This window comes from Scyliorhinus torazame, chromosome 9 (assembly GCF_047496885.1).
Source record: "Scyliorhinus torazame isolate Kashiwa2021f chromosome 9, sScyTor2.1, whole genome shotgun sequence".
Classification (NCBI taxonomy): domain Eukaryota; kingdom Metazoa; phylum Chordata; class Chondrichthyes; order Carcharhiniformes; family Scyliorhinidae; genus Scyliorhinus; species Scyliorhinus torazame.
This window is the reverse complement of record NC_092715.1, coordinates 245,783,996-245,795,330: the sequence shown is the minus strand read 5'-3', so window position 1 is coordinate 245,795,330 and position 11,335 is coordinate 245,783,996. Positions and strand designations below refer to the sequence as shown.

At 49.4% G+C, this 11,335-nt stretch overlaps 1 long non-coding RNA gene across 1 annotated transcript; it reads right to left on the bottom strand.

Annotated features, from left to right (window-relative positions):
• Positions 1 to 7,642: 7,642 nt before the first annotated feature.
• On the bottom strand, positions 7,643 to 11,052 carry LOC140429788 (uncharacterized). Its single transcript, XR_011949198.1, has 2 exons — positions 10,614 to 11,052; positions 7,643 to 8,625 (listed from the first exon to the last, which is right to left on the bottom strand). It is a non-coding gene; the product is annotated as an uncharacterized lncRNA (long non-coding RNA).
• Positions 11,053 to 11,335: the final 283 nt, after the last annotated feature.

The window sequence follows — 11,335 nt, the reverse complement described above, 5'->3', positions numbered from 1 at the left end:
AGGCGTTGCTTGAGAAAAAAGTGCCTATTTTTCAGTTTCGCGGGAGGAGAGCCACATGATGTGCGAGTTCTCAGCACATCCCCATCACCCGAAGTCCTAGTTTCGATATTTTGATGTTTCAATTTGGGAAGTTTCCATTAATGCAGTATTTTTGCAAGTTCACCCACTTTTGCCTGCTCCAGTAAGAGTTGCTGGAAATCATTTACAAGCTCCGACTGGTCGGACTAAACATTTCAGAATTCCCCATTAATACCGCATTAATACAGCGGGGCTGGTTTAGCACACTGGGCTAAATCGCTGGCTTTGAAAGCAGACCAAGGCAGGCCAGCAGCACGGTTCAATTCCCGTACCAGCCTCCCCGAACAGGCGCCGGAATGTGGCGACTAGGGGCTTTTCACAGTAACTTCATTGGAAGCCTACTTGTGACAATATGCGATTTTCATTCATTTTCATTTCATTTCACCCTCCATTGGTCTACAGGAGCATGGCTGGACAACAATTACAAACACCAACTGGTTGGATGAAACATTAATCAAAGAAAGATCTGAAATTGTCTTTGGTTCAGACATTACAGAACTGAGGTGTGGGAAAAGTTTCAAAAGTAATTAGAAAAAGGGAGAAAAGTTAATGAAAGACAAGGATGAGTCAGTGTAAGAGACACCAACTGCTATAAAAGTGAGAGGAGGCGAGGAGAAAAGATAAAGACAGAGGAACGTTAGGAAGATACTCTGAGACAAAACAGAAAACAGTTCAGTGAAAGTTCGAGACAGGAAAATAAGTTTAGATCAGTTGATGACGGCAGGTTGAATTAGCATCGCTGAATCATTGGGGAGTGAGTGCAGGATTTTGCGTTTGGTCCTTTACAGAGTCAGAGTAGCTGAAGCTGATCACATGGGAACTGAAATGAAGTGTCTGCTGTCCATCCTGACAATCGGGCTGATGCTGTCCTCGGTAATGACACATGAATGCCAACTTATTGATGAGTTCACCAAGCTCTGGAACCAAATAATTATAAGAAATAATTAATAAAAAAATATAACTCTGAACGTCTTGAGTGGCATTGCAGTCCCGACAGAGAAGCGACTCCATTGCCTCTTGATCATGTGAAACGGAGCTCTGAGCCCAGAACCCTGAGGATTCATGGATTCGTCCTGTTCTTCGTCTTTTTTTTACTTAATCAGAGTTCCAATGCCAGAGCTCAGAGTGTGGACAGGGGCAAACCCCGAATCAAGCTCCTTGCCTGCTCCAAAAATCAATTCAAATTGAATCCAATTCCTGGTCCCCGCAAGAGAAACGGACCAGATCCAAGCATTACACCTGACCTCACGCTCATCTTCGCCAAAAGGCCAAGAAGCAAATGGGGAGCTGACAATGTTAAGGGTTAACTCTTGATGGCCAATTAGCGTCATGTGCATGAGTCTCAGGAATGTTACAGGGAACAGCTGCTTCAGGGAGAGGCAGAGCTAATTGTCACCCTTCTCACTCAGGCTGCACAATTCAGATCTCATTTCTGTCGTGCCTCAACACTTAAGCCTCCTGGACAGCCAGAGGTTGAGAACCTCAACCCAGGGAGGGCACCGTGTTGCTTTGTCTTTTGGGGGTTCATCCACCCAGCGCATTAGGCCCAGCCCCATGGCTTTCATCACACCCCACCCACCCCCACTGTCGTGTTGGGTGTTCCGATACACAAACGAACAAACACGGGTGTAGATGGTACAACTCTGTTTTATTATTCTGTACAATAATAACTATGTGGTTATTACTTCACCAGCTAACCTGTGGACCCAGCCCTAGCACTATCTTAGTGAGGCACTCAGCACATGGTGTATGTCTGAGTGGCGCGCTGTGTGCTCTGAGCTATCTCCTGGTAGACTGAGTGGGAATTGTGGTGTTCCCTGTTTTATAGTGTATGTGCTCTCACTGGTGATTGGCTGCGATGTTGTCTGTGTGTTGATTGGTCCATCTACCTGTCCACCAGTATGTGTGTGTGTGATTGCACCATGATATGTTAATGTGGATATCATGACATCCCCCCTTTTCACACGGATATGTGCCTACATGGTAATAAATATTGGTGTGTACTGAGTGCATCTGAGTATGTGTGCAATATTTACAACATGTACATGAGGCTAAACTATATACATAGGAAGGTGTCAGGTGCAACAGAGTAACGAGGTTGTACCATAAACAAAACAAGTGCAATCATCAAATATCGAAAGAGAACTCCTGGAACGACAAGAAAGAAACACGTTAACATTATTGCACAACAATTCAGTGAGTCCAATGTGCAAACACTCATAAGTCCAGTCTATTAGGTGGACGACGAATACGGGTTGACCGCCTCAAGGGTGGGTCAGGATCCACCGGCTGAGGAATGGGCCTGGCCACGGGCGAGAGAGGAATAGGCAGAGTGGCAGGAAGCTCCACGAAGTCGACATCAGGGACAACAGGAGGGCGTGGCACCGGCGCATGATCTCGTAGCGAGCGCGGAAGCAGCCGAAGGGCCTGTCGATTACGCCGGCGAATGGAGCCATCAGGCATGCGAACCAGGAACGAGCGGGGAGCCACGCGGCGGAGAACCTCGGCGGTTGCCGACCAGCCACCCTCTGGTAGGTGTATGCGGACGTTGTTTCCAGGCGCCAGGACTGGAAGATCAGTTGCCCGAGCGTCATGTGCCACCTTCTGCTGAGCACGCTGCTGTCGCATCCTTTGCAGTACTGTACTGGAGCATGGTCGGGTTTAGGAACATGAATGGATGGCACAGTGGTCCTGAGGGTGCGACCCATCAACAGCTGGGCTGGTGAGAGGCCTGTGGCCAGTGGGGCCGAGCGATAGGCCAGCAGGGCTGAACAGAAGTCAGATCCGGCATCAGCAGCCTTGCAGAGGAGCCGCTTCACGATATGGACGCCCTTTTCCGCCTTGCCATTCGACTGGGGATGCAAAGGGCTGGACGTCACGTGTGTGAAGCCGGAGGAAGCAGCAAAAGAAGACCATTCTTGGCTCGCAAAACAGGGCCCGTTGTCAGACATGACGGTGAGCGGAATGCCTTGGCGAGCGAAGGTTTCTTTGCATGCTCTGATGACAGCTGATGATGTCAAGTCGTGCAAGCGTATGACCTCCGGATAATTGGAAAAATAGTCAATTATAATGACGTAGTCCCTGCCGAGCGCATGAAAGAGGTCCACATCCACCTTTGCCCAGGGGGACGTTACCAACTCATGGGTCTGAAGTGTCTCAGGGGGTTGCGCCGGCTGAAACCTTTGGCAGGTGGGGCAGTTGAGCACCATGTTGGCGATGTCGTCGCTGATGCCCGGCCAGTACACAGCTTCTCGGGCCATCCGCCTGTACTTTTCAACCCCGAGATGGCCTTCGTGCAATTGTTTGAGGACAAGCCGGTGCGTGCTGTGTGGGATCACAATCCGGTCCAACTTTAGGAGGACACCATCAATGACGGCCAAGTCGTCCCAGACATTGTAGAATTGTGGGCACTGCCCCTTGAGCCACCCTTCCGTCATGTGGCGCATCACACGTTGTAGAAGGGGGTCAGCCGCAGTCTCACGGCGAATGTGGGCCAGACATGGATCAGTTGCCGGCAGATTGGCCAATGTGAAGGCTACTTGTGCGTCGACCTGACAAACGAACCCCTCCGATTCGGGCGGTGTGCTCACTACTCTGGACAGGGCATCCGCGATGATGAGGTCCTTTCCCGGGGTGAAGACAAGTTGGAAGTCGTACCTCCGGAGCTTGAGCAGAATGCGCTGGAGGCGAGGGGTCATATCGTTGAGGTCCTTCTGAATGATGCCGACCAGGGGGCGATGGTCGGTCTCCACAGTGAACTGCGGAAGACCATACACATAATCGTGGAATTTGTCGATGCCGATCAACAAACCCAGGCACTCCTTTTCAATCTGCGCATAGCACTGTTCTGTGGGAGTCATGGCCCGCGAGGCATAGGTGACCGGGGCCCATAATGCAGTGTCGTCCCGTTGCAGGAGTACCGCCCCAATGCCGGACTGGCTGGCATCAGTCGAGATCTTTGTATCTCGAGTAGTGTCGAAGAACGGCAATACCGGGGCGGTGGTGAGCTTGATCTTGAGCTCCTCCCATTCCTTCTGGTGTGCGGGCAGCCACTGGAACTCCGTGGACTTCTTCATTAGGTGGCGAAGAGCCGTTGTGTGCGCGGCAAGGTTGGGAATAAACTTCCCCAGGAAGTTGACCATCCCGAGAAAGCGCAGCACTGCCTTCTTGTCTGCCGGCTGCTGCATGGCTGTAATAGCTGCCACTTTGTCTGCATCCGGACGCACCCCTGACCGGGATATGTGGTCCCCCAGAAACTTTAGCTCAGTTTGGCCAAAAGAGCACTTGTCTCGGTTGAGGCGCAGGCCGTAATCTCGAATCCATGCAAAGACACACTGGCGATGACTGATGTGCTCCTGTGGTGTGGTGGACCAGATGATGATGTCGTCAACATAGACGCGCACCTCTTCGATGCCCTCCATCATCTGTTCCATGATGCGATGAAACACCTCAGATGCCGAGATGATGCCAAACGGCATCCTATTGTAGCAGTATCTGCCAAAGGGAGTGTTGAAAGTGCACAGCTTCCTGCTGGACTGATCCGGCTGAATCTGCCAAAAACCATTGAGGCATCAAGCTTGGTGAAAATTTTAGCCCGAGCCATTTCGCTCGTGATTTCTTCCCGTTTGGGTATGGGGTATGGGGTAGTGTTCCCTCATGTAGACTGGGACTGTACTCGTTGGAATTTAGAAGGATGAGGGCGGATCTTATCGAACCATATAAAATTATGAAGGGAATAGATAGGATAGATGCGGGCAGGTTGTTTCCACTGGCGGGTGAAAGCAGAACTAGGGGGCATTGCCTCAAAATAAGGAGAAGCAGATTTAGGACTGAGTTTAGGAGGAACTTCTTCACCCAAAGGGTTGTGAATCTATGGAATTCCTTGCCCAGTGAAGCAGTAGAGGCTCCTTCATTAAATGTTTTTAAGATAAAGATAGATAGTTTTTTGAAGAATAAAGGGATTAAGGGTTATGGTGTTCGGGCCGGAAAGTGGAGCTGAGTCCACAAAAGATCAACCATGATCTCATTGAATGGTGGAGCAGGCTCGAGGGGCCAGATGGCCTACTCCTGCTCCTAGTTCTTATGTTCTTATGTTCTTATGATGTTATTGTTCAGGTCTTTCGGGTTGATGCAGATCCGGAGCTCGCCAGAGGGCTTTTTTACGCACACCATGGAGCTGACCCATGGCGTTGGCTCCGTGACCCGGGAAAGCACTCCTTGGTCCTGCAGATCCTGCAGCTGCTGCTTAAGGCCGTCTTTAAGTGGTGCTGGGACTCTACGAGGTGCGTGAATGACCGGGGTGGCGTCCGGTTTGAGCCGTATTCTGTAAGAGTAGGGCAGTGTGCCCATGTCCCCGAAAACCTCCTGGTTGTGGACGAGGAGCGATTGGAGCTGCGCCCTAAAGTCTGCATCCGGGAAATCGGACGTGCCTTCTGGAGACAGAGTGTGTACCCGCTGAACGAGGTGGAGGAACTTGAACCTCCCTGCGAGGCTGGCGGAATTGTGGAGAGTTGGTAGGTTGAGCTGCTTGACAGCAGGCAGCGTAGTGGCCCATCCTGCCACAGCGGAGGCATTGTCGCGTTTTAGCTGGACGTTGCCGCTTTAAGTGTGTGGATCCACAGTTGCCGCACGTCGTGACGTCATGGCGTTCTTTGTGCCATCGTGCATGCGCGATCCTGCGTAGAGCCCGCCTGCGCGTCACGTCCCTCTGCATCGACGTCCCCTCTTTTGGCACGTACAAGCGCGGGAGGCCTCGGAAAGCGCGCGAAATGGCCGCCCTCGTCTGGGCCGCGGGCTGGGAGGAACTCAATCGCCTGGACCCGCTCGGCCTCGTAGGACCCCTGCTGTGCCAATTTGGCCGCCTGGAATTGGGAGTACCGGCTGGTCGCGTTTTTGTGGAGGACGCAGGTTTCGATGGCGGTGGCTAGGGTGAGGCACTTTATTTTGAGGAGCTGCTGGCGTAGGGTGTCCGAGGTGACCCCAAAAACTATCTGATCCTGAATCATGGAGTCGGAGGTGGCCTCATAGCTGCAGGACTGCGCGAGGATACGGAGGTGTAGCAGATAAGATTGAAAAGGCTCATCCTTACCCTGCAGGCGCTGCTGGAAGAGGTACCTCTCGAAGCTCTCATTAACTTCCACGCTGAAGTGTTCCTCAAATTTTAGAAGGACCGTCTTGTACTTCGTCTTGTCCTCGCCTTCCGTGAATGCCAGGGAGTTGTAAATGTGGATGGCATGTTGCCCCGCCGTGGAGAGGAGGAGGGCGATCTTCCTGGTGTCCGATGCATTCTCCCTGACTGTGGCTTCCAGGAAGAGCTGGAAGCGCTGTTTAAACGGCTTCCAGTTGACGCCGAGATTTCCAGCGATTTGGAGTGGCTGCGGCGGGCTGATGGTGTCCATGGCGCAGGATGGCGGATCTCTGAAGAGGTGCAGGTAGGTCTCACAGTCGCTGGCGAGTTTCCAGACCTGGTATCATGTCGTGTTGGGTGTTCCGATACACAAACGAACAAACACGGTTGTAGATGGTACAACTTTGTTTTATTATTCTCTACAATAATAACTATTAACTTCTGGCTGTGGTTTGTACTTCACCAGCTAACCTGTGGACCCAGCCCGAGCACTATCTTAGTGAGGCACTCAGCACATGGTGTATGTCTGAGTGGCACGCTGTGAGCTCTGTGCTCTGAGCTATCTCCTGGTAGAATGAGCGGGAACTGTGGTGTTCCCTGTTTTCTCGTGCGTGTGCTCTCACTGGTGATTGGCTGTGATGTTGTGTGTGTGTTGATTGGTCCATCTACCTGTCCATCAGTGTGTGTGTGTGATTGCACCATGATATGTTAATATGGATATCATGACACTCACCCCATGTGTCGCGCAGCAACCCTGCCCCCACCCTGTCCCGCACTCCCTTGCCACAGGCAGCAGACATACACAGCACAAAAAGCTCATTTAAAACAACAGACAGCAGACTCCATTACTGACACCAACCACGACCCCCATCCCGCCCCACAAATGCAGCCCTATGCCCTGACAGCTGCCCTTCGCTTTCCGTCACACCCCCTGAACACCCCCGACCCCCTCACACATCCCCAACACCTTGCCCCCCCCCCCTCAAAGGAGCTGCTCAACGGCTCACTAAATTGCACCCGTTGTGTTGCTGACACCATCTTGAGTGGTCAGTGAGTTTTGTGCATATGTCTGTGGATGTTTGCTGTCCACTAACAACTTCACTAAAATGTCATCCGACATTGAATTGTGTGCGTGAATTACAGGTGCCACAGTGGAGAAAATAAAACAATATCAAGACCTTTAGAGTTATACAGACCTATAGAGTCCACAAAGATCAGCCATGATCTCATTAAATGGCGGAGCAGGCTCGAGGGGCCAGATGGCCTACTCCTGTTCCTAATTCTTCTGGTCTTATGTTCTTATATTTTTTTATTAATTATTTTTCACATTGCTGCAAATCCTTGACAAGGATCCTGCTAAAATCATTTTACTGTCACCTACAGAAAGCATTTAATGAATTTGCGCTCCCAGCGTGGAGCTCCCTCTGCCAGTGCCTGTTGGGGGAGATCGGGGCCAGAGATCTTCAAACTGTTCAGGATTTTCCAACAATTAAACAGGTTGGGTCTGTACTCCTTGGAGTTCAGAAGAATGAGAGGTGATAGAAATGAAACATTTTAGATTCTTAGGGGGTTGAACAGGGTAAATATTGGGAGGATGTTTCCACTTGTGGAGAGTGTAGGACCAGAGGGCATTGTCGCAGAATAAGGTGGTGCTCATTTAATGCGGATTTGAGGAAGAATTTAATCTCTCAAAGAGAATATTTGGAATTATTCACCCCGGGAAACTGTGGAGTCCGAATCCTGGAACATTTTCGGTTGAGATTGAGAGGGTGTCAATCAGTCGGGGAATTAAGGGTCACAGAGATAAGACAGGAAAGTGGAAAGTGTTGGACCAGCCATGATCTTACTAAATGGCAGAGCAGGTTTGATGGGCTGAATGGCCTACTCCTGTTCCTGTTTCCTATGGTCCTGTGGCCTCAGAAAATCCTTCATGAACTGCTGCCCTCAGTGCCTCGATTCCCAAAATGAGCTGCTGGCAGATTAGGTTCCTTGTCAGGAGCTGGAATTCATCAAATTCAATTGTTTGCCTGAACCACTGATTGGTTCTGTATCCACGTGGACAGAATGTTCTATAAACACAGCGAGACAATCAACATCAATTCACAAACGGCATATACTGACCATGTCAGCTACGGTACAGCTTTTTTTACAGCATTGAGCAGCAAGTTTATCCTGTCTCATATGTTTGGATCTCTTCAGACGACCATCTCGGATCCCGTTGTCTCTCTGAGTCTCAAAGACAAACCCATTGAGACCACCTGGCCTCTGTCCAATCTGGTTGTTGTCATTGTTAAACGCTTCCTGTCCATTATCCGACGCAAACTGCTCACTCCTGGCGTTATTCAACATCCTCTGAACCTTCTCCCCGTCCATATCCATGATGCCGGCATTTTCATCAAAGGTCAGGTAGGGGTCTGGAACTGAGGGAAAAATCCATCTGTGAACACTGAGAGACTATTGAGATTGATTGTGTGTTTTTACCATTCATCACAGCCACACTCTATGATGCACGATCAATGACCACTAAAGCGAGGTTGTAGTCCAACTGAAGGCTTTAATAAGCTAGATGTTTCCCCCAGCAGCTCAGGTACAGAATGAGGTCTGCTGGGCGGCATGGGTTCTTATACCCCGCCGATCAGGGCGGAGCTATTATACACTCTAGCCAATAGAAAGCATACAGCTTCCACCAATGGTGCTTTAGCCTATCAGGTACCGTAATACCTACAATACCACACTCTACTGCTGCCTACATCAGGGAATGACTCCTTCACAGCACCTGTGACTACCAGATACACGGATGAAATCTAACCAGAATTTGACAAAGTGTCAGAATCAGACATAAAACTGGTGTGGAACTCTCCGGTTGCACCGTCCAGTTTTCTAACGTAATTCTGAGGCTTTTGCCAAAAGGAAATGAGTGTGTGTGGTTTACGCCAACACTCTGGCGGGACGGGACCTCATCGAGCCAGGAACTGCTCCAAAGAGATAGAGCAACATCCTTAAAGGGAGCCCGATCAGTGCTGCAGCCTAATGGCTCCAGCCCACATCACAGAGGTATCGAGAGATATTCCCAGCCCTGCGCACCTGCCCCCCTTCCCCCACGACAATCATCGCCAGTATGCCACCCCCACACCAACATTCATCGCCGGCATCCCCCCAAAGAAATCCCAGCTGGCATTGCAACTCTGCACTGACAATGCAGAAGTATAGCCAGCATTGACCCCACTCACTGTCCGCTATCCTCCCCGCCCTCCACACATCAACGTATTCTCCCTCACTACTGGGGCATTTGGCAAGACAGGCATGTCTAATAATTACGTTTCACTTGAACCTTCTCCTACTCCTTTTTATCCAACTTGAACAGCATCATCTACAGTGGGCCCCCAGTAAGAGGACACTGGGAAATCTATCTTGGCCACAGAAAGCTGGGTGTGTCAACGCGGGACTGACGCTATAGCACCAGCGGAGGTGCCAGAGACTGACACCTACAAAGGAAGGTGAATGGGAGTCACATTGGAGGGTGAGGAGGTTAGTACAAGCCTCACCTCTCCATTGTGGACCTCAGTGTTGTTACATTGCAGAGTCTGGAGGTCACCTTGAACAGGAGTCACAGGAGTTACTGCAAAATGGTCAAGGACAGGAACTTTCTGATTTATTTCCCTCCCTTTTATAAAGTTGCTGAGGCTAATTGTGTCTCACTAACTAGCTGAGTTCAATTAACTCAAAACTGACTGGAGATTGTCCCTTGATCTTCACGTCAGCATGATTTAATCCCAGATTTCCCCACTTTGCCTGTTGGAAGTTATTAATCCATTTTGAAGTCTAACATTTTACATTCTTTCAACACCAGATGATGTTATTTGAGCCAGACTCCACCTGGAAAAAAATAAAATATTCAGTGAGTAATTGGGAAACAAAATGAATCATTGTATTCCTGGTCCACTGATGAATAAAAGTTAAGCATACTCAGGTAAATGGCAGATAAACACCTTCGAATCATCGAGAGTCACAGAGTTTTACAGCACGGAAAGAGGCTCTTTGGCCCATCATGTCATGCTGGCCATCAAGCACCGAGACCTCTAAACTCATTTCCAGCACTTAGCCTGTAGCCTTGTACGTTATGGCATCTCAAGTGCTCATCTAAATACTTCTTAAATGTTGTGAGGGTTCCTGCCTCTATCACCCTTTCAGGCAGTGAGTTCCAGATTCCCATCATCCTCTGGCTGAAAAGGTTTCCCTCAAATCCCCTCTAAACCACCTGCCCCTCCTCGTTAATCTATGCCCCCTGGTTATTAACCCCTCCGCGAAGAGGAAAACTTCCTTCCTATCCCCCTCCCTATGCCCCTCATAATTAAAGATCAATAATGATTGCTCAACCTCAGTCAACAGAAGAGTTTTCGATACTCACTGGAGTTACTTCGAGTCCAAAGAGCTCCAGGCCGGCACACTTTAAAAAAGGTTTCCTTAAAGTCGGAATAGCAGAGCTTGGTGAACGTATCAGTAAGTTTAAAATCCTGTGGCATTACCGAGGGCAGCATCATCCCGATTGCCAGGATAGTCACCAGACACTTCATTTCAGCTCCCATGTGATCAGCTTCAGCTACTCTGACTCTGTAATGGACCAAATGCAAAATCCTGCACTCACTCCCCAATGATTCAGCGATGCTAAATCAACCTGCCGTTATCAACTGATCTAAACTTATTTTCCTGTCTCGGACTTTCACTGAACTGTTTTCTGTTTTGTCTCAGAGTTTCTTCCTAACGTTCCTCTGTCTCTATCTTTTCTCCTCACCTCTTCTCACTTTTATAGCAGTTGGTGTCTCTTACACTGACTCATCCTTGTCTTTCATTAACTTTTCTCCCTTTTTCTAATGACTTTTGAAACTGTTCCCACACCTCAGTTCTGTAAAGTCTGAACCAAAGACAACTCCAAATCTTTCTTTGATTAATGTTTTGTCCAACCAGTTGGTGTGTGTAATTGTTGTAAAGCAACGCCCCTGTAGACCAATGGAGGGTGAAATGCTGCATTAATGGGGAATTCTGAAATTCCAGTCGGAGTTCGTAATTGATTTTCCCAAATTGAAACATCAAAACATCGAAACTAGGACTTCGGGTGATGGGGATGTGCTG